The 24,330-nt window shown below is 34.1% G+C and overlaps 1 long non-coding RNA gene across 1 annotated transcript in view; it reads left to right on the top strand.

The window, feature by feature from the left end:
• The first annotated feature begins 5,148 nt into the window (after nucleotides 1-5,148).
• The window catches only part of LOC131640611 (uncharacterized), a 38,157-nt gene continuing 18,975 nt past the window's right edge, over nucleotides 5,149-24,330 (top strand). Inside the window, exons 1-2 of the long non-coding RNA XR_009295288.1 lie at nucleotides 5,149-5,553; nucleotides 5,882-6,116. This is a non-coding gene — a long non-coding RNA (uncharacterized LOC131640611). The remainder of the gene's footprint in view (nucleotides 5,554-5,881; nucleotides 6,117-24,330) is intronic.

Below are 24,330 nucleotides of genomic sequence, written 5' to 3'. Positions count from 1 at the left end.
TTCAAAGGATCTTGCTACATATATTTCAACAAACAATTAACCATTTTTCCTCTAACTTATGTTATAAAAAGTAAAATTGCAGTGAAACTAATATTTTTTGAGTTTATCTTGAAGTTGTGCCAATTCTACCATAGTTGCAAGTCATCCAAAACACCAAGATCTCTTAAAAATATGTTTCTGTCTGTTGCTTTTACTTTACTATCTTTTAATTGTTTGAAATTGTGTGTAGTTAATTTTGAAATTCAACTTTCACATTGCTGAATCATTCACAACACCAAGATCTCCTTTGTTTTGATGCTCATAATGAAATAGTTATAGCTGACATGGTATCAAAAATAGTATTGAAAACCCGTACAACCGGCGAGGAAAAAATTGCTGAAAGAACCCGTGCAACGTTTAACAGTGATTTACAATTTGTTGTCTCAGAAGTACTTATACCAGAAAATGGTTTATGTTACAATCTGTTTTCAACGAAACTTTAGTAAGACATAAAGCGAAACCACGAGTATACCTCCGATGCATGAAATCTGGACCTGTTCTTTCTCAAAAGTATGAACTATTTTCCTAAGTCCATCTTTTCTTTAACAGAAGAGTTGTCAGTTTTTTCTTTCATATGTAACTTTGAAATTCTTCAAAGCACATCATGCATTTTCGTACTTGAATTAATTTCTCATGACACTTAAATGTTGTGGACATTGGTGCTCAATTGGTAAATATACTCTAAGTTGGTCATGGCTTCCAGCTGAAGGGTATTGATTTCTCATGGCACTGGAATGTTAGAGAGAATGTTACTCATTTGGTAACTCAACTCGAAGTTGGTCATGGCTTCTAGAAGATGAGTATTGGGTTTTTATATCACTTAAATGATGTGGCAAGCTTGTAACAGATTGGTGTTGAAGTTTAGGCTCAGCTATACTAGAATATTGTGACAAAGAATGTTCATACTGAGTCTTTATTTCACTTGTGGCAAGCTTGTAACAGATTGGTGCGAAAGTTTAGGCGCAGCTACACTAGAATATTGTGGCAAAGATTGCTCATGAATGGTTTTAAAAGGGTGTTATGGTATATGTCCAGTTGGGAATACTGTTTTAAATTGAACATGGCTACCAGTAGAAGAGTATACAGATTCTACTGCGCCAGAATATGGTGGCAGATGTGTGTAATGGCTTGTAGCAGAAGGGTATCGAGATTCCGGTGGTAGATATTGGCCATGGCATGTGACAGAAGAGTATTAAAATTTAGGCTCAGTTGGTAGCAAGTTTGATGTAATTTTTGTTGCATTGGAATATTCAAGTAAACTTTGGTCATGACTTGTTTCAAAATGGTGTTAGAGTTTTATGTTCAGTTGATAGTAAGTAGTAACTGTGTTGTCAAATGAACTTGGCATGTAACAGAACTTTACTCATACACATATTCTCCAAAGTCACAATATTCATATAGTCTTTAATTATCTATGGAAACTTTCATGATATATAGGAATTTCAAAATCTATTTTCTAGCCTCTATAATTTTCTCTATGTAGTTTGTATTTATGATTTTTCCTTTAATACTTTATTATATAGCGTTTGCTTTTTTGTCTGCATGGATGGGAATGAAGAGACTAGAATAATTGAATTTGTAATTTTATATCTATAAATTTAATTTTAAATATTATACTAAAATTAATCATTTAAGATATTGAATTAAGTGTATGGTAAAATACAAAATGGAATTTATAAGTGAAAAGCATGGGAGTGAAATAACCTGTATTGTGGTGACTTGGTTTAGTTGGTTTTAATCTTGTTAGAAATAAATCACATAATAATGTAATTGTAATTGGCCAAATAGTCTAATAATCATTTCCTTTCCATTTATAGAGTAATACACTAATATTTTATCTTTTCATCTCACTCAGTACATAACCTACTTTTTTTAATAAATGAATATTTTTTATTTGAGAAATCAAATTCTTATCTTTTAAAAATCAAAATTTTCTTTTTTACTCAATCTTGCATGTTCTTTTTTTTTATCATAATTTTTTTTATATTTATTTAATAATTAAATAATTCATTTTAAATTTTTATTTTTATGTGTGTTTATATATATGTTTTATACCGTAATAAATTAGATAATACTCATTAATTGTACAGACAATTAACTTTCTATTTTACGGGTCACTATCAGTACAATACATATTTAACATAATTGAATTTATATGATTATTTTATAGATTTCCATCCTACATATTTTTTTATTTATTTTGTATGATTATTTAACATAATTGAATTTTTATGATTATTGTAATTTTACCAACTCCTGCGAATTTTATCACTGAAACTCAATATTTTCACAAGTCACTATCACTATAATACCTTTTTTATTTTAATCAACAAACTATTTGTAAATACTCCCTCCATTCCTTGTTATTAGCACAATTTCACTTTTTAGATACATTGAATAATTAATCTATCTAGACTATATATAGTCATAATACATCAATTATTCAATGTATATAAAAAGTGAAGTTTTGCTTATAATAAGAAATGGAGAGAGTATTTAATGTTATTAGTGATATTAATAAATATTTATAGTTATTAGATATATTGAATTTATCAGGTTGGTGATTTGTTACATATTCATTTTTAAATATTTTTAATTATTAGTGATTTTATAATAACAATTATATATCAACAACAATTAAGTCTTATCAAATGATATAAGTTATGAATGAGTGCGGACGCATGGGTCTTCTACTAGTTCATGGTATGTATGTATATTATTATTATTCCTACCTAACAAAAGTCAAATTCTCTAACGAAGTTTTAAAAATTAATTATTGTTTTTAACTTCTGTAAGATGAACAAAATTAAAAGTACACATATTATATTTTTTAAGAACTAAAAAATTGTATTATTTTAGATACTAAGTTACCAACAATGGAAATACACTTCACATAAAACTAAAACTAAATTTCTATGCAATAACATATAAACTAATCTTCTCAACTCTTAAACAAAATAATCACAATAAAAAATGGTATTGATCGTGTGTAACACGGTGGGAGAATTGATTTTTTGAAATGTTGCGGATAGCAAGAGTCGCCACCGACTTTTATTTTATCCAATTTAATAAAAAGGCTAAAAGAACAGAAAAAGACCTTTTAAAGAAACTTTGAGTTTGGGGGTAAGTTATACAAAGGGAAGGTTTAAAGCACCCTTTGTATCCATGGTTATCCATGGGGTCTTAACTGCTTAGCTCACTTGTTTGTTTGAATTGTTTATAATGTGAATAAGAAAAGATTTTGAAGAAGAACTTTAGCTTGTAAATAAGCGTAGTCTTTTTGAATTTGATTTTGAAAAGAGTGGGAAAAAGATTTTGAATTTAGAGCAAGCAATTAGTAGCAACTACCCTAAGTTCTGAAATTTGTTCTTTTAGCTTTTCAAGGCGAAAGGGTCTATCCATACCATGAGAGGGCAGGAAGTCTTTCAATTGGATGTTAAGGGTCATCGAGGTTTATCGTTCGCCCCAAAACTGTCCCTGCCATAAAGAGGGTAGGTATTCTAAGTGAAGGATATAATAGTCATTTAATATTTTTAGGCATCATGCGAGGATACCTTAGCAATTGGGACAATCATGTTTTACCGAGGCAACTTCGAGGGACTAGACGATTTTCAATCTCTTTAGGAAACTTTGCTTTAGGTATCCTCGGAATCGAGGGACTTGACTATTATTTAGTATAATTAGAGGCAACAAAATCATAAGGCAATAGGCAACAAAGGCAACAAGGCAACAAGAGGAATTACCCTAAAGGTGTGTGTGTGGCACAATCAAGTGATTCAATTCAGTTATATTATCTTGTAACTAGTTATCCTAATTCAATTCAAGGTTGCACTCCCTAGAATTACTAACCACGCAGTTATAATGTAAAGCAATACAATTTAAGTGCCTTTAAGGCCAAGCAATACAAACCAGGAGCAGTTACAAAATATATAGCCATGTGGAAGGGGTAGAAGCAATAATATAACCCAAATAAAACAATAGGTTAAACACAAGTAATAATATCGGAAGAATGAGTTTAGGGTTACCGAAGGTTTGAGCTTTAATTCGGTTGATCAACCCTGAAAATTAATGAAGGAAAAAATAACAAGGGGTGAGTGTATGAGAGATTCATTGACTATTTGAGACAAACCCTATCTTTAGGCAAAAAGGCAAAGTAAAATAAAAATGATATTTAAACAAGAAAAGAACTAGAAACTTAGCTTTTCGATTGGTATGGCGCGTGGCTGAAGGATCTTTGACTAACCCTGAAAATTTGCACAAAGAAAGGAAATTTTTAGTGTATGGATGATCTAACGACAAACCTCGCAAACCCTGATTTAGGGCACAAGTTAACCATGGTTAATAAAATAATAAAAACCAAATTAATTAATTATTGGTTTTCAACCTAATTAATTAAATCGGCAAAAATAAATTTTCGATTAAATTGTCTAACCCTAATAAGTATTTTAATCAATTAATAAAAATATTAACCTAATTAAATATTTAAACAATTAATTTAGTCATTTAATCAAATAAAAGATATTATTAAATCAAATTAATTATTTAATTATAAAATAAATATTTTCAAAATAAATGATTTTATGAAAAAAAGAAAATTATTAGTATAATAAAAATAAAATAAATAAAAACTATAATAGAAAAAAGAAATAACAAAAAAAATAGAAGCATTTGTGTAATTAAATAAATAAAAAAATTTGGAAGACTTAGCGTATAATCTGGTGTGGGCAAGCGCTGGAGGTCCTTGGTACACCTACATGCTGAAGAGCGTAGGATCTGGAGGTTTGATGATCTAACGATGGAGAGAAGCAAGTGTACCGTACGCGTGTATTGATCTGGGACATTGAATCTGTGTGTCATACCCCAAAATTTGCCCGATCAAATCCACATCTTTTAATTCATCAGAGGGCAAAATTAAGAGTCATGGGGTTTGACGTTCCTATTGTCAAACCCACCCTCTTATAAAATACCCTGAGTTAAAAGGAGGTGAAATTAACAGGTATCCTAGGCCCAGTCATTTGGCCCATCTATCTTTTTTGGGGATTTTAGTCGTTATAATTTATTTTTATATTTACTCATTTTATTCAACTTACCATTTACTTTTTTATCATTATTATTAGAATTATTAGTTTTGTAATTTTACTAACTATTGTTATTCATTTTGGTTATTAGTAATCGGGTTATTATTCAATTAAGGGTATTGGGTTTAATTAATTATTTAGAATTATTTTTATTAATATTAGGATTATTAGATTTAGTTATTAGTTATTTAGGTAATAAGCCCATTAGGTGTAGAAAACCCTGATTCAACTAATATAAATAGACAATTTTCATACGTATTAGGAGAGGCCAACTCCATTCACAAAACCCTACTTTCAGCCTTTCATTCTCACGCACATAATTTCTTAGTTTTGTACATACAACTAACGAATCCTAACTAACCTATTGATTTTCTCTATTCATGATACATTGTGAATAAGCTATAGAGATTAATTCCACAGTTTTCTACTCTCTCACGTAAACACCCTCCTTTCATATGTACATACACACACCACCACCATACACCATCAACGTTTTTTTACTAATACATTCTCCCCTCTCACGTTGTTTCCTGAAGAATGAAAACTAGTAATATCTACAACATTTTCATCACTACACAAATAAACCAAACTTCATACCCTTTTTTTTTCACAAATCCATTAAAGGCCTAACACTAACAAATTCACAGTAACAAAAACAATAACAAATTGTACAAATCTATACCATTGACACTAATCCAAACAAATTCAATAGTTGTCATCACTTTTTAAAGCAACAAATATTTTCTATTATTCTTGTTTTACAGGTTGAGAAAAGAACAAAGAAGAAGATCCATATCCAACAACAACAACAACTCGGCTTCCGTTTTCAACCCGTTCAGAATCCATCCCGGCACCGATCTAGATCCGAAGTTTAACGAGGTTTCTGATCGCACCAACCACGATCCCAACCATCTCCGCGAACAGTGCTGCTACCGCTCGCAAATCTCCACCATCGATCACCACACGGCCGCAATCCGACGCACATCACGACTTTAATCGGTAATTTTTCCATTGTTGTTTGACTTTGATGGTTTCAAATGTGAGCTTTTTTTTTATATATATAATGTTCATTGCTATGGTGAGATTGGTTTTGTTTCAAACTGAGATTTTTGAGAGAGGAAGAGATTTGCCTGTTGCTGTTATTTCACGTGTGAAGAGAAACAAGTCTCACTGGTGTTAAGACCATATATTTTGTTAATTTCTTTTTTTTTGTTTTATTCAACGCCACGTGTCACCACCGTAGTGGTTTATAGGGTTAGATTTAGTTAAGAGGAAGATGGGAGGACCGAATCATGTTGCTGTATCTATACTTATTCACCATTTTTTTATTTTTGTTTTAAGAAAAAACTATCAATTATTTAATTAATTATTCAAATAGGGTTAGGATAATTAAATTAGGATTAGGGCTATATTAGGTTTTAGGATTTATTTTCCGATTATTCCGATTACTCGATTTAATTTAGTTTAATCATTTTTAATTATAAAATCACAAAAAATCTAGGAAGATTATCAATGCATTAGGGTTTGCCCAATCCCAATACCATTTGGCAAAGAAAACATTAACATTAATTCTCTCCTCGACCCGACTAAAGCTATTAGTCGCATTAGAGGAGAGATAAACAAATATATAATTTAAAATACAGTTAATTTGCTGCCCACGATGATTGAATTTATCGATCTCAGTAACCAGCAATGCCCCATTAATCCGTTAACTATAATGATCAAACCTATTGATCACTGCAACTAACGGTGCCATATCAAATCAGGGTTGTACGCCCAAAACATCTAAAAAAACACTAAACCACGATACTACGGATTTTCATCCTTTTCCATCAGGCAATTCAAAATGCCTTTCAAATCACAACTTCCAAAACTACGACAGGCCATTCAAAAAGCCTTCAAACCTCAATTCAAATTCAAAGGCGTACAACTCTGTGCCCGAACTACGTTGACTCTGATTCTCCCTAAGGAGATACGTAGGCACTTGGATAACCAAGGCGAGTCCCCCTCCCTAAAATCTCAAATTTTCCCTATTCAATTCCTCAGCTATTAACCTTAACTTTTAACCATAAAACTTGACCCTTAGACTCAAAGCCAATAGGAAAGGGTTGAGGGTGCCTAACACCTTCCCTCAACCTGATTATAATAACTTACCCAGATCTTTATACTGCGTAGGGTTTCCTATTCGCCCTTCAGAATAGGTGACAACTCTAAACCTTTTAAATTTTTAGGCAGGTTGCTACAGCTGGCGACTCTGCTGGGGATTTCTATAATGGTGAACTATTATGCTCCTATAGGTTTTGGAAGGGTTTAGGTTTGACAAATTATTTAGGTTTGTAGTTAGCTATTAGGGTTTGACAAATTTGTCAAAATTAGGGTTTTGGAGTAGGGTTTAGGTTTTATTTCTTTTCTTTTTATATTTAAATATTTAAATATTTATTTATATATTTATTTGCAATTTCTAGGATTTAGGGTTTTTTCTTTTATATTTAAATTTTTAAATTTTTGTTTATATATTTATTTGCAATGTCCAGGGTTTATGGTTTATATAAATATTTAAATTTTTAATTTTATTTATTTATTTATTTGCAATTTAATTTATTTATAGCAATTTAATTAATGTTTGATTATGTGAATAATTGCGGTTTTATTGCATTTCGGGTTATATAAATTGTATTAAACCTAAGCGTGGGGATTATATTTAAGACCAGAGGGGGATTACATCGCCTACGAGTCTTATTATAATTCCACTCAGAGTGGGTTGAATATCCGGGAATGTATGATACGAGGCTTGACCTTGTTGAGGGCTGGACTTGGTATTTGGCTGATCTCTCTGGGAACCTACCCCTAAAACTCGAACCTCATGGATAAATGAGTTGTTCTAAAATCCAAAGAGACAAAAAGTCTCGGCGGCTACGAACGACCCCATGAGACCTTCTAGAACATACCAATGGGAAGGGTAGGCACCCTAAGCCGTTACGTCGAACCTATGAACCTAGGGCATATGTGCTTACGTGCTTATTATATATGTGCAATTTATATACTACGAATGCCTTGCGTTTTAATTTTTGCAGGTATTCCTACGCGTTCCCTGGCCTGCAGGGACTCTATTTCTAAGACCATGTCCTTCCTACGAAGGACACTTTTGTTTATGCACGTTGATTGGCCTCTCGATGGCCATGAGACTTAGTGACTGTCATGAACGGTCACTCCACGCTTGCATCTACGCACTCCCTAACCTGTAGGGAGTTTCATTTTATATCTTTGTACTCTTACAACTATGTGTCCTTCCCACGAAGGACATATTCGTTTACGCACGTCAATTGGCCTCTCGATGGCCATGCGATCTAGTGATTGTCTTAAACGGTCACCCTGTGCTTACATCTTCGTGTTCCCAAGCCTATAGGGATTATATTTCTAAAATCTCATCCTTCGTATGAAGGACATCTTTGTTAGCATACGTCAATTGGCCTCTTGATGGCCATGCGATCTAGTGACTGTCCTGAACGGTCACCCTGTGCTTACATCTACGCGCTCCCTAGCCTGTAGGGACTTTCCTTTTATATCTTTGTTTTTTTACAACTACGAGTCCTTCCCACGAAGGACATCTTCATTTACGCACGTCAATTGGCCTCTCGATGGCCATGCGATTCAGTGAATGTCTAGAACGGTCACCTCGTGCTTGCTCCTACGAACGCCCTAGCCTGTAGGGATTTCCTTCTATGTCCATTTGTTTTTACAATGACTTCGTCCTTCCCCTGAAGGACACCTCATTAACGCACGTCTATTGGCCTCTCGATGGCCATGAGATCTAGTGATTGTCTTGAACGGTCATCCCGTGCTTACTCCTACATACTCCCTAGCCTGTAGGGATTTTCTTTTACATCCATGTGTTTTCACAACGACGCGTCCTTCCCCGAAGGACAACTTCATTAGCATGCGTTCGATTGGCCTCTCGATGGCTATGAGATCTAGTGATTGTCCTGAACGGTCACTCCATGCTTGTTTCCGTCACCCTCTAACTTGTAGGGTTTAGATTCCCATCTCTACGTCTTTCATCCCTAGCCTGTAGGGATTTCACTTCATCCGATATCGTCCTTATATAGGTTGTGTTCCGCATAGAGAACCTTCCCACCAAGGACAACTTCATTGACACACGTCGAACGGCCTCTCGATGGCCATGAGATTTGGTGACTGTCATGAACGGTCACCAGCCGCTACCTTCTGCATACTCCCTAATCTAAGGGATTTCCATTGGCGTGTCATAACATCTATCTTGCAAGGATTCCACGAGGGTCTTATGTCATCCCTAAATCCACATAGGCTATCCTTAAGGTTATATCTGTCACGCGTCTACATTGCATACAAGGAGTTATAATACAAGGAGTCTCTCGCATATCCATGCATTCGCATTTTCATGCAGTTATACATTCGCATTTACATTTGCATTTCTATCTTCACCCGTATCCGCACCTACCACGCTAGCCGATTTCTTGAGACTCACAAAAAAAATCAAAAGGATCATAAACTATGGAGAAAGGAGGATAAGATATCGAGAATGATCTTAGTCTTGCTAAGGAAAAGAGGATGTCTTTCACTATGCCAGCCGCATGTCCATGCCTTGTCGTAACAGGATCATAAATACAACAAAGGTCATCGTCGAGCAAGGATTAGTTCAACAAAAGAGTTCCCTCATAGATACACACAAGGGGTATCTAGTCATAAGGGGGTTCATCTGTGAACATAGCAAAACTTACATGGACGCTCTACGATAACCTGGGGGCGAGGGTTTGTCCAACTTGGGCAATACCCTAAACAAAGATGCCCATTTACAATGGAGGAAGACGTGTGTTAACTCCACACCAAGGGGCAAAAGGGTCATAGTTTCTCTCTATCAATCTACAAACCCTCGAGATTGCAAATGGTGTGATACTATCCTCGGGAAAAGCAAAAGAGGTTCAGTCTAAGGAAACTCATGAAGTTCCGAAACGACGAAAACCCAACGCTAACAATTTATTCCCGACAACTTTGACGTGCCCAAGGAGAATTCGAGGTTGCCCTTGCTTCTACAAGTCTAAGGAGCTAAGGAGTAAAACAAGGTCAAACGGATCTACAAAGGAGATTGTCCCTAGGATTAACAGGTTTTGACATGCTCAGAATTTCAACCCCTACGATCGCTAAGTGTTTCTCAGGATAAAAGTTGTACCTTCGGATTAGCAATTCTAATGGGATGACCATGCAGGTTTTGGAGTCAATACATTCGCTCACTACTACGACTCTCAATTTCAAATTTAGGGTTATTAACAAACTTAAGGGAGAATGACGAATACAAATAACTAAGTCCAGCTAAACATATGCTTTCAAGGTAAGACCGAACCGACGATGTACAGGCATTGTTTCAATCCCCAAACAGTGGAGATATAAGGATGTTAATCCCTTGTCACCCCCTCGAGCCAGGAGTTGGAGCTTGTTTCTACTTTTCAAAAAAACCCTTGATTTTAACCGGGGGCATGGTAGATTTCAATTAATTCAACGGTGTATTTTGGTTGTCAAGAGAATCAGTCAATCCAAGCAAGGATTCAAGCACAAGGGTCAAACAAAAGTTGAAGCAAAGGTTCAAGCATAAGGATCGAGCAAAGGTTCAAGCATATTTTCTTCCTCGTGTTCATCCAAGATTGAGGAAGCGATGGAGATAATATTCACAACATCTTCTTCCTCAACACACCATTCAAAGATCGAGGAAGTATCAAAGTCGAAGCTTACAAATCAAAGTCAACATTACAGTCACAACATTCAATATCCAAAGATCAAATTCCAAAAGGAGCTTTCAAAAGAAAAACGTCCGCTAAGTCAAAATGGAAAATTCCATAAAAGAAAACAAAAAAGACTTAGGCAAAATTTAGGGCATCCCGATGGATCAAATTCAAAGGAATTGGTTCATGCAAAAATAAGGGATACGAAATACCAAGGATAATCTAGTGACTGCTAATTCATCGAAGCTTACCATCAACGCTTGAATCTCTACATTTTTTATCTATGCTTGGATTCTTTGCAATATTTTTACCATCAATGCTTGGATCTCTACTAAGGCTTCTGCTCAAACATCGAAACTGAAACGATTCTCTTGCAAAACAAAGCACATTCATTGGATTAGGCGAACTTTTAGGATCTGGATAACATCAAGGAGAAAGGGGTGGGATAAATAAAATTTTGAGCCTTATATCCATTGTTTCTTAAACCACGAACCAGGCCAAGTTACAACTTTTAAAAGTCCTAATTGAGGCAAGGTTAACTAAGAAAGCATATAAGCAGGATCTTGTTATACGGACTCCTAAAGTTTGTTAAAACTATTTCTAATCACTACGCTTCTTCAAACATTCATTTCTAATCATCCAGTCCTAATCCATAACAGACTACGATTTCAAAACTTGCATACGCATTGCGTTGGAGTTACTTCTCAAAGGGTACAACATCATTTACGAACAAACCCTTAGCACTCAAGGAGATCTCGAAATTGGTTTAACCGAAGGCGATCATGTCTGACAAAGGCTCTTGAATGGGGTAACCGCGTCCAGAGGGTTTTCCTAAACAGGGGCAGACAATCAAACATCCTATTAACTAGGGGCATTCATCCTAAGGTTCAGTCGACCTGGGTCACATCTCGAAGCAATCTCAATCAGGGGCATGTCGAACATGGGAGAAATTAAAAAAAAAGGATAGAACATAATGGATAACCCTCCATATCCTGGAAATCAAGGGCATACCCTTCAATCTAAACGTCGAAGCATATGACAAGGTTATTTCCTGGGGCACTTCCCTCATAAGCATCTGTTTCCATGAAAATATTAGGGCAATGGATATCAAATCCATAAAATGCATAGCAAAAGGAAAAGGCGTCTTCATACTTTACAACCTCGAATCAATCTTCCTCCTAACTACGATCTTCAAAGTTCAAAGAAAACAGGTATTGGGAAATCGCGCTAACATCCAACAACCTTACAATATTAGCAAACTATATACGCCTTGGTTATCAACAACCTATCATTGGGGCATCATGCAAATACATATAAACCATGCATTACATACATTGGTTGATACATTACACCATGCCTTGTTGGGTAGTCTTCTTTAAGACGCTATTCTCTAAGAACCTTTTCATATAGTCTTCTTTAAGACGATCATCGTCATTTCCAAGAACCTTTTCATGTAGTCTTCTTCAAGATATTTCTTTTTCTAAGTACCTTTTCAGGTAGTCTTCTTCAAGACATTTCTTTTTCTAAGTACCTTTTCAGGTAGTCTTCTTCGAGACATTCTTGTTCTAAGTACCTTTTTAGGTAGTCTTTTTCAAAACAATTTGGCATCCTTTTCAGGAATCCCTTCAGGTAGTCTTCTCTAAGACATTCTACGAACCTTCCTAAGTAGTCCTTTCTAAGACATCCGTTATCCTTTCCAAGAACCTTGTTAGGTAGACTTTTAAGACATTTTTCCAGCCTTTTCAGGTAGTCACCCTTAAGACATTCCTCTTTCTTTAAAACCTTTTTAAGGTAGTCTTCTTTAAGACAAATGTTCATATCCATTCCAGAAACCTTTTCAGGTAGTCTCATAGAAGACATTACTTCGTTCCACTCGCCACATCAATCAAAACATCCAAGTCATCATAAATCATTGTCATGCATTAATCATGTCACTTCACTCCAGCATCAAACCACGCATATCATCTGGGGCATTCACATACTACATATCACAGAGGTCCAATTTTCATTAGCACTCCAAATCATTTCAAAGTCCAGTTCTTGTCCTGGCAAGTCATTTAAACGTCCAGTTCCCGTCCTGGAAAATCATTTCAAAGTGCAATTCTTGCCCTAAAAAGTCACATCAAAGTCCAGTTCTCGTCCTGGCAAATCATTACAAAGTCCAGTTCTCGTCCTGGCAAATCATTACAAAATCCAATTCTCGTTTGGTAGTCAGTTTCCGTCTGACTGTTACATCAAATCCAATTCTCGTTTGGTAGTCAGTTCCCGTCTGACTGTTACATTAAATCCAATTCTCGTTTGGTAGTCAGTTCCTGTCTGACTGTTACATTAAATCCAGTTCCCGTCTGACTGTTACAATAAATCCAATTCTCGTTTGGTAGTCAGTTCCCGTCTGACTATTACATCAAATCCAATTCTCGTTGGTAGTCAGTTCCCGTCTGACTGTTACATTAAATCCAATTCTCGTTTGGTAGTCAGTTCCTGTCTGACTGTTACATTAAATCCAGTTCCCGTCTGGTAGTCAGTTCCCGTCTGGTAGTCAGTTCCCGTCTGGTAGTCAGTTCCCGGCTGCCTGTTACATCAAAATCCAAATCCTATTCCAATTCCTATTCCAAATCCCAATTCAAATCCTATTCCAAATCCTATTTCAAATCCTATTTCCCAACTCCTATTTTTCAAATCCTGTTTGAAATCCTATTCCAATCCTATTTCAATTTCAATCCAAATCGTGACCTATTGCGTTACGTCTTATCACGCTAGTCCCTTGGTAGTGATATGGCACCGAGTTCTTTGGTACGTTAGTCCCTTGTCAGTAACCAAGACTCATTTCAATTTCAATTTTAATCCAAATCGTGACCTATTGCGTTACGTCTTATCACGCTAGTCCCTTGGCAGTGATATGGCACCGAGTTCTTTGGTACGTTAGTCCCTTGGCAGTAACCAAAACTCATTTCAATTTCAATTTCAATTTCAATCCAAATCATGACTTATTGCGTTAGTCCATGAGCAGCAATAAGTTATGTCTTATCACGTTAGTCCCTTGGCAGTGATATGACACTAAGTCTATTTGGTACGTTAGTCCCTTGGCAGTAACCGAGACTCAATCGTATTTCAAATCCTATTCCAATTCAAATCATGACTTATTGCGTTAGTCCCTGAGCAGCAATAAGTTATGTCTTATTACGTTAGTCCCTTGGCAGTGATATGACGCTACGTTTCTTTGGTACATTAGTCCCCCGGTGTAAACTCGGTTTTTTGAGGCGAACTGACTCCTTGCTCTTTTTTGTCTTTGATATTTTTTTATTTTTTTGCAAGAGTCGCCACCGACTTTTATTTTATCCAACATTTAGGAAAGGCATAAAAGAACAGGAAAGACCTTTTGACAGATTTTGGGTTCGGGGGGTTGGTTATACAAAGGGAAGGTTTTAAGCACCCTTTGTATCCATGGGCTCTTAATTGCTTAGCTCACTTTTGTTTAAATGCTTTATTGATTTGAAAATAGAAGAAGTGAAGATGGACAATAGGTCAAGTGGACAAAGAAAAAATAACAGAAATATAAATAATATGTCCAAGTGGACAAAGAAAAAATAACAGAAATATAAATAATATGTCCAAATGGACAAAGAAAAAATAACAGAAACATAAATAATATGTCCAAGTGGACAAAGAAAAAATAACAGAAATATAAATAATATGTCCAAATGGACAAAGAAAAAATAACAGAAACATAAATAATATGTCCAAATGGACAAAGAAAAAATAACAGAAATATAAATAATATGTCCAAGTGGACAAAGAAAAAATAACAGAAATATAAATAATATGTCCAAATGGACAAAGAAAAAATAACAGAAACATAAATAATAAATAATAAAATAAAGCATAAAGCAAGAAATATAAAGGACAATATAATAAAATGCGGAAATTAAAGTCAATTGTTAGTATGTTAGCACGTGAATCATCTTGAAGCTAGTCAAGTATATTCACGATGTTAGTGAAGATCGATGGTGAGTGAATGATGATCTCGGATTTAAAGTTAATGAAAATTTATCAGAAGCTTGATAGAATCATAGCGACTACACGATAAATTTCCAAAAAAAAGTCTTAAATCAACTGCATACAATCTCTGTCATATTTGATCTTTTATTCTGATTCGGGACAAAGGAAAAAGATAAGAAATAATATCAAATAATATACAAAAATAAATATAAAACAAATTAAACTTAACTCATTCTTTTTGTGATTTTTTTGGAATTGATTTTACGTTAATTAACAAGCTAATTAAACATATAATTATATAAATAATTAAACTTAACAAGAAAAATAAATCCAGTTATGTATAAAATTAGTATATGATATATAAACCTAAATTAACAAAATAAAATATTTTTTTTTCGAATTTTTTGATAGGTTAGAAATAATTAACAAAAAGCAAATATATACATAATTACTAATTAATTAAGCAAAATAAATTAACTATGAATAAAAATAAAATATTTTTATGTCAAATATAAGATTATAAAAATATAAACCTAAATCTAAAAGGAAAATATTTTTGGAGTTTTTGGATTGGTTGAAAATAATTAAAAAGCAATATTTACATAATTACTAATTAATTAAGCAAAATAAATTAATTATGAAAAGAAATAAAATATTTTTATGTTAAAAATTAAATAAACATTTTATCAACTTAAAACTAAAATTAAAACATTTTTTTTGAGAAATTGAAAATATGCATAAATATGGAGTTTTTAATTCATGAACTCCTAACACTACTACATATTAAAAATTACATTGTACTTACTCTATGATGTCCCAAGAGTGGAATAGAGTGATTGAAATTGATTGAAAGTGGCTATTTGAATGAGCCTTGATTTTTACAAGTTTCTTGAAACTTTTGCAAAAATATAAACTTAAGCTATGACTTTGTGGTGATTGTTGTTGTTCTTTGTGTTCCTCCCCCTTTTTTTCCTCTTCTTGAATGAAGAAAATGAAGTTCTATTTATAAGCAAATGATTTGATATGGAAGCCTTGTAGAGAATTGAATTTCCTTGAGAATGAGCTTTGGTTGGAATTTTTCTGATAAATTATGAGAGAGTTATGGTCGGTCAAAGTTTAGTTGACTTTTAGGTAAAAAACTCTAATTTTGCAATTTTGAGTTTTATCGATTTCTGAACTTTTCTTGATGAATTATGATCAACCATTGATCACATGATGAATCTTTTGACAAAATATGGATGTTGACAAAAAATTGAATTTTTGACTGTCTGTTGACTTTTTGGTCAAACTGGTCGTCTGTTGACTGTTTGAGCTGTTGACTGTGCGTCCGAGCGAATCGAAGTTTGAAAATTTGTCTGGTGGTACTTTGAGACATATGGAGATCCATGAAATCCATTTGAGGTATCAAAAACTCGTTCTCCTAAAAAAAAACAAAAAACCTAGTTAGGGACTGTTTGTGTAGGAGACAGTTAGGCGTACCTGATTTTTGTGCAGTGTTGAGTCTCTGTTGATCACGTGATTATCAGAAGACTTCTAGAACAAAATCTTGGAAATTTGAAGTGCGAAAAATTGATTTGACTGATGGTACAAACACGGAGAATTGCGCTGATAGCGGGTTTGACTGGTAACTAGCTGTTCGGGTATTAACGTAACAGTTAAAGTGAAAACTTAACAGTTAAAGTCAATTTTTTCTTTTTGTTTTTTGTTGTGTTAATGGTGAGAAATTATTTACATGATTTGTTAGAAAAACACAAATATAATAAATAACTAAAATACACTGTACGCGAACAAAATTACCGTCAATAATAAGATTGAAAGGGATTTAATGCATAGAAAAATAAATATTTAACTAGCAATAAACACACATAATATTATCTTACTAGTTAAACGACGGTATAATAAATAGTGTAATAATTAATACTGACAGTACAAATATTACCTAAACAAAACGTAGCGAACAGTACGGTAAACATAAAGAACGGTACATTCTAAAAAACAAACGATACGACAAACTTTACATATGACGATTAATAATCCATGCTATGAACAACAGAAAATAGATGATCGGAAGTGTAACCATCGCAGGTCCGCATTTTTCAGGACTATGCAGACAGACGAAGGACATGATCACCGTAAAAATAGTGATGACTATAAGAAAAAGTGTATCCATCCACTTTGCCATGTTTGCCGGGGAAGAAGAGAAAATAATTATGAGATAGAAGTTTGAGAAATTTGGGAGATGAGTGAAATTTGATGTGAGAATTTATGGAAAAAATGAGGAGTATTTATAGAGTGAAAAGAGAGAGATAGAGACGTTGGGAATGGAGTGGTACTGTAACACCCTTCTAAACCCCCGAGAAAATTATAATAAAATCAGAGTAATAACACATCAAGGATGCTACAATTATTAAAATGAATCAAAATACCAATGTCGTTCGTCATGCTTTATTAAGATTAAACCAAACTCCAAACATGTGTTCATCACAGCGGAAACTTATTTTTAACAATGCAAGGAACATATCCAAACAGTTCAACAATACATAATCCATAATCAAAATAGCAACAATCTCAAGTAACGCTAAGACTAATCGATCCCAGTGTTACAATCAGAGCATGACTCGACACGAACTACGGGCTAGCCTACAAGCTATCTTCACCCAAACAAGACGCCGCTACATCCTTAATCTGAAATCATCAAAGTAAGGGTGAGTTTCATTCGAATTAATAACCATTATACAATCATAAGAAATAAAATATCATAGCAATTATCATCCACTCCAACATACATGTAAGTGGAATTTATCACAACAAGCAAGCATCAGTACACAAGTATCATCTCACATACCATACAATTATTCAGTTATAAAATAGTATAATGCAATGAATGGACTGACACTAATGCATGTGGTACCATCCATGGGATAAACCCATCCAACTGATCTTTTCATCACCGAGATACAGTTTTAACCAGCACAAATTCCACACAATGGGAATTATGCCCACCAATTTGATCCATTTCATCACCGGGATCCATCACCGAAAATGTATGCCAATGAATGCAACATATAACATGCTTACAACATCACCAAATCCGATGTAACACATTGTTTCATTATCATCACCAAATCATCACCGATAAGCATGTATATATTCTTAGCATTCAATACAAACATATCAACCGCATACACGAAAGTCATCACCCAATAAATAACATAATCACAAATAAACAAATTGGACTTTACGTCCATACCACCTATTCATTATATAGGCCATTAACTCAGCTTCACAATGCTCAAAACGGCACATAAATCGGATACTCTGATCAAAAGTTATGGGATTTTAAAGATAAAACATTTTCAGAAAAATGCTGCAGAACCCGGGTTGTCCCTACATGGGAACCGGTTCCTGGCAGCTTAAAAAATCCCGTCTCTGGTTTTTACTATGGGGAACCGGGTTGTCCCTACATGGGAACCGGTTCCCAGAAACCCAGAATTCACACTTCTCTGTTTTTATAAGGGGGAACCGGTTCGTCCCACATGGGAACCGGTTCCTACGTACCTGCACAGCAAAATTCATCATTTTGACAGCATTTGCCCTATCCCATTTCCCCAATTTCAGGTACATACGAACATACACACAATTATCATTGATTTTCACACAATTACACATTTCAAACAAGTTATTGACATGTATTAACATCATATATCACAAGTATCAACAGAATCATGTCAATTCATACTAGATTATCAAAACCTAACAAAATTCCCAACCCGACACGTACGATTGAATTACACAATAATCCTAATCAACCTTACCACCTACAACCGCATAAGGATCACTAACCCGAAGAATCCCCCCTTACCTCAGAGTCGAATCTTCGAAGTTCTCCTTCCCTTCAGGCTCTTCTCACTTTCACGTGTTCTTCAGTTCCAAAATCTGCTTCTACTGCTTCTCCTTCTTTTTCCCCAATTTCTTTATTTTATGAAAAATAAAATAAAATATTCTTAATGGGCTTGCTTAGTTAACACCCCCCCTTCTACTAACTATCACACTCAGCCCAACACCATATTTTATCATTTTTTTCCAAATAATTCCCACAAATTACTAATTCTTATAATTTAATTAAAGAAAAATAATTAAATTAATAACAAGAATTAACGGGGTGTTACAGGTACCGTTTGAATAGTAGTAGGATTTGAAAAAAAGTATGGTAGGTTTTGAAAAGAAAAGGGGTATAGAATAAAGCTAGGATTTGATTTGAAAGAAAGAGATTTGAAAAGAAAGGAAGATATTTGAAAAGAAAGAAAGAGATTTTGAAAAAAAATAATATAGTATAAAAAATAAAAATTAGTGGGAAATAAAACCAATAATAATTTAATTGTTACTAGTATAATCTGAAACCCGGACTCCGCGCCTGCAAAATTTTAATTCTGTACCAACTGCGTCAGCATTATTTATCTGAAAATAAATCTGAAATAAATAGTGTATGAAGTGATAAACAGTATTTGGCGTTTATGTAAGAATAAATTTAACAGCGAACCAAAATACTGTATAGAAAATTCTAAAAATTGAGTATTCATAAAATCAGGATATTTATGAAATAAAAATCCAAGATTGTATAAAACTCCAAATTTTTAGACAGAAGTCTGTTGACTTCTCTTTGAAAAAAAACGCGGGCAAAATTTGGGGTATAACAATAATGATCATAACACTTAGAAAATGATGGGATCTCAGAGGTCAAAAATTGGGGTGCAACAGATGCCCCTATTTAAGTTTCTTCTATCCGGAGATGTGAAGATTGTAAATCTTCGTTTCGACGTTATTGAAGAGACTTAAATATATATAAAAACACATTTTTTGAACCTGAGATGCAATGTAATGCTTATGATTATGAATGTATATGATTTCCACGAAATGGAAACAGGACATCACAGGGGAGAAGTAAACAGACTCCATTGGGGAAAAGGTATAAGTCATCCAGGAATAGAATCGGACTTCACAAAAGAAAGAAACAGTCGACAGAAGCTTTCACGAGTAAAACGTGAAAGGAACTTTGGACAGGAAATTAACAGAGACGTTCAGAAAGAAAAATCTCTGGAACCCACATCAGAAATAATTCAAGAGTAAAACATGAATGAATTTGGAAAGGAGTATAAATTGACAGAGGAATTCAAGAGTAAAACATGATTGAACATCATCACAGGCAATCAAGACTAAAACATGATTGAATAGTATCAAAAGCAATCAAGAGTAAACCATGATTGGATAACATCATAGGCAATCAAGACTAAAACATGATTGAATAGTATCAAAAGCAATCAAGAGTAAACCATGATTGGATAACATCATAGGCAATCAAGACTAAAACATGATTGAACTTCATCAAAGACAATCAAGAGTAAAACATGATTGGACAATATCAAAGGTCATCAAGAGTAAAACATGATTGAACAACATCAAGGGTAAAACATGATTGAGACACCAACCGAGAGTAAAGCACGATCAAACAACATCAAGAGTAAAACATGATTGAATATAAATAAAGATCAATCAAGAGTAAAGCGTGATTGAATAATATTAAAGGTCAATGCCAAGTAAGTTGGACTTTGATCTCAAGGTAAGATGTTGATAACAACAAGACTTGGAAAAATATAAATGAGCATGAATTTGTTTCTATGCATGATGTTGAATTTTTTTCTGTGCATGATGAATGCTCAATGCAATGTAGTTATTTATGACAACTGGGATTGACTCTTTTGTGAGGCAAGATTGGAGCTTTGATTCCTCAACACGGGAATTCTACCAACTCTGCTTCGGAAGATGCTTGAATAAACTTCTTGTCACACTGATAACTGTATTAAACAAATGATCCTTTGAGAAGGACTGATAAACTATGCTTGAGGATTGCTGAAGAAGATTGCCCCTGATTGAATAATTGTTGCAAGTTAACTGATCATGGCTTCAATTGAACTATGTTAGGGATGAACTGATCACATATTCAATTCTTGAAATGAATGTTGGGAAGACTTGCCATAGTATACATATTGAAGAGGATATTCTGATCAACAAATCTTGATTAAACATATGAACAACAGGATCTTAAAGTAACGTGCCCCTGACAGGATCACTGACCAAGTTTCTCGACTGTTTGAACTTCCTAGAAGATGAGTGCTTACTTGCAAATAAAATGTTCATTCAAGAATGGTAATTTTAATGCAATGCTCAAAATATATTTTTGAAATCAAAGTCACTTTGTAAAGAAAATGGAATCACTGTTCAAAACATAAAGGTTAAAACAATCAACGTGAAAGATAAAGCAAAGATATGGTATCAACATAAATGATTGGTAAATCTCTTGGGAGTCAGCTTACGCAACCTTGTTGTAGTATGCTTTCAAAATAAACCTTGCTTCAATTAGGGCTTTTGAAGGTTGTAACGTGGTCAGGTTCACGGTTTAAAAAATAAAAGGTATAAGGCTCAAAATTTTTGTAACCCACCCCATCTTCGTGATGATCTTCAGTCTTAAACTCAGTTAATTCAAAATATGCATTCAGGTTCTAAGAGACTTCTGTAATTTTATCTAATGTAATGATGATAGTTCACAAGCCAAGAAAACTTAGTGATGGCAGTAACTTCTTCCTTTTGATAGTCACAACATTTTGTGGTTCAAGAATTTATTGACTTATCTCCATTTTCTTTCTTTTGATATCCTTAACTTTTGCCTGAACTGTTTATTTTGAACTTACAGTCAGCGGGATGCCTTAATTTTTGCCTAAGTCATTTTTTTGATTTTGACTTAGCAGGCTTTTCTTTGATTTTCTTTTTTTGATACTTTTTTTGAAAGATAGTGACTATCCTGCTTAATGATTATAATGAACCATTATCAGCTTTTGATTGGCATCTCCAGCACTTCTTTGATGTATGCAGAGGAAAGCTTGTGATTAAAACACTTGTTGAAAGGTGCATTGAATGGTTCTCTTAAAATAGAATGCACAACCAAATTAACTGGGAACTACCCTGCCCCGGGTTAAAATGTGGGTTATTTCGTACAGAAAGAAACACCAACTTCTAGGCTCAAAGGGGTTGACGAGGGATTAACTTCCTTATTTCTCTAGTGTTTGGGAATTGAAACAATGCCTGTACATCGTCAGCAAAGTTTTATTTGAAAGCATACAGTTCAACAACCTGGGTATTTCGTTGTCATCATCCTCCCTCCAATCTTTGCATAAAACACAAGTTTGATAGAGAAAGCAAAATAGAATTTTTTTTTTTGTAAAAGAAGCATAAACAAAGACATAGTAGATGAAAATGAATTCAAACATACGATGCTCATTTCATTAAAACTAACATTCAGGAATGAAAAAATTTTAAAAGCAAACAATACAACTGAGGAAATGCAAACAGTAGGGAAACATCTTCTAAATCATGGCCCGCTGCCCCTTGACGGAAAGGACAATAAAGATCAGACCGAAAACCTTCTGGAAGAGGATTCCGAGGAGGTAGAATCAGCTTGATGGCAGACAGATAACTTCGAAGATGGAGACAGACAAGGATAAGTTACATGGATAACTTGGATGTATGTATGCAAAAGATGCAATTGTTGTTTATATTTTTTTTTTTAGTTTCAAAAAACTTAAGATATTAATTTGCAAACATTCAAGCATTGGATTAAAGCATTGATCAAGTTATCATCAAAATCAATCATCCATTTTGGTGGATTAGAGTTTTCACCCCATCAACACCCAAGATCCATTGAGTTTGATGAAACTTACGATGTTTACAAAAAAATACCTCTGAGTTCATTGGAAATCAAAGGAAAAGATTTTTATGAATGTATGAATGCATGAATGCCACATATACAGAAATGGTAACACAAACATGGTGCACATAAGGTAGGTTCCAAAGTTCAACGTCACGAGCATGAGGTTAAAGAACCAAACATGGGATAGTACTAAGGGTTAATCACCTGCACAACATGTTCTACTGATACGTCAGAGTCCACATTCTTCTTTCGGATATTACCGGCTTGCACAACTGAACTTGTGAGCTAGCAATATTCTCAAGAAAAACTCGTCTGAGTGTGGCTCTCCGCATGACAACTAATCCAAGTCTTCACCTGAATAGTTTCTGCGCCACAACCTAATAAGGCCAGGATGGGTTGGGGTTCTACGGCCAACTCAGCTTCTACAGTTCAATGAAAGCAATAATGTCTTCGCTACGAAACATGCTAAACATATATTACCAACAAGGAACCTCCACTGAGCGGAAGGATTCTCATGCCAGCTTTTTAAGGACTGAACTCCTTGTATGCCATACATGACTATACCCTCCACCTAATTCTTATGTGTACTTAATCCGGGTTAGGATTTGTCCATAATGTATCTCAAGTGACGGAACCACACATATATCAAGAATAGCATGAAATAACAAGTATGTACAAAATAACCAAGTATAAGCAAATATTAAAGTGATCAAAAACTCTAAGGTAACCCCTCTTTTAAAAGATTTTTCAAATCCCCAACAGAGTCGCCAGTTCTGTAAACTCGGTTTTTTGAGGCGAACTGACTCCTTGCTCTTTTTTGTCTTTGATATTTTTTTATTTTTTTTGCAAGAGTCGCCACCGAATTTTATTTTATCCAACATTTAGGAAAGGCATAAAAGAACAAGAAAGACCTTTTGACAGATTTTGGGTTCGGGGGGTTGGTTATACAAAGGGAAGGTTTTAAGCACCCTTTGTATTCATGGTTATCCATGGGCTCTTAATTGCTTAGCTCACTTTTGATTTAAAAATAGAAGAAGTGAAGATGACGGAAACATAAACAATGCGTCCAAATGGACAAAGAAAAAATAGCGGAAGCATAAATAATATGTCCAAATGGACAAAGAGAAAATAGCGGAAACATAAATAATATGTCCAAATGGACAAAGAAAAAATAGCGGAAACATAAATAATATGTCCAAATGGACAAAGAGAAAATAGCGGAAACATAAATAATATGTCCTAATGGACAAAGAAAAAATAGCAGAAATATAAATAATATGTCCAAATGGACAAAGAAAAAATAGCAGAAATATAAATAATATGTCCAAATGAACAAAGAAAAAAAGCAGAAATATAAATAATATGTCCAAATGGACAAAGAAAAAATGACATAAACATAAATAATATGTCCAAATGGACAAAGAAAAAATAACAGAAATATAAATAATATGTCCAAGTGGACAAAGAAAAACTAACAGAAATATAAATAATATGTCCAAATGGACAAAGAAAAAATAACAGAAACATAAATAATATGTCCAAGTGGACAAAGAAAAAATAACAGAAATATAAATAATATGTCCAAATGGACAAAGAAAAAATAACAGAAACATAAATAATATGTCCAAATGGACAAAGAAAAAATAACAGAAATATAAATAATATGTCCAAGTGGACAAAGAAAAAATAAAAGAAATAT

The sequence above is a fragment of the Vicia villosa genome, unplaced genomic scaffold (genome assembly GCF_029867415.1).
Source record: "Vicia villosa cultivar HV-30 ecotype Madison, WI unplaced genomic scaffold, Vvil1.0 ctg.003228F_1_1, whole genome shotgun sequence".
In the NCBI taxonomy this organism is placed as follows: domain Eukaryota; kingdom Viridiplantae; phylum Streptophyta; class Magnoliopsida; order Fabales; family Fabaceae; genus Vicia; species Vicia villosa.
Note: the sequence above shows the minus strand (reverse complement) of the source record. Positions and strands in the feature narration are given on the sequence as shown.